Raw genomic sequence first — 727 nt, forward strand, 5'->3', positions numbered from 1 at the left:
CGATTCTAAATATGTCATTTGTACACAATTGTTTTCCAAGTAATGTCAGAGGTAGCCTTATAAGTTATGTAAGATGCAAAAATTAGCTGGTACTAATTGCAATTGTTGTTTACTTTCTGGTCCAAAATAACATCAAAGACATGCATAATATCCTGATAAGTATGTAGTAACTGGCTTACACAAATGTGCAAGATACTGCTAAGAGTTATCAAAGCGTAAACAAAATAAGGCATAGTCTATGACATGTCCAACAATTGTGCGATAAACTGCTAATAGGATTACACAAAAAACATAACTTATAAAAATATTGCTTCACGGAATTGGAGTGGAGTTGCTGCTTCCGCTTGACCCCTCCTTCAAGTGTGCAGTTGTTGACCCCTTTTTGGCTGGTGGATGGAAGGCTGGCTACGGCCACCTCCTTGAGGTTGATACTCGAACTGTGGGAGTTGGCATGAACTCCATGAACCTTGATGTAGTTCCCTGGGAGGCAGCTTGCATAGTTTGAGGTGTCACGGTGGGTGGCACATCAGAGGCTGGAGGTGGTGGACTAGTAGTAGTTGGTCTTGTTGGGCTGACAATAAGTGGAGGAGGTCATGGTTGCTGAGTAGTTGGTGGCGGTCTCCTCACATTCTTCCTCTTCTTTGGTGGCCTTTTTGCAATGGGTGGCCTAACTGAGGTGGTCTCCTGTTCAGATACAAACGTATGAGTGACATAATAACATATAAAT

Source organism: Arachis stenosperma, chromosome 6 (genome assembly GCF_014773155.1).
Source record: "Arachis stenosperma cultivar V10309 chromosome 6, arast.V10309.gnm1.PFL2, whole genome shotgun sequence".
Taxonomy (NCBI): domain Eukaryota; kingdom Viridiplantae; phylum Streptophyta; class Magnoliopsida; order Fabales; family Fabaceae; genus Arachis; species Arachis stenosperma.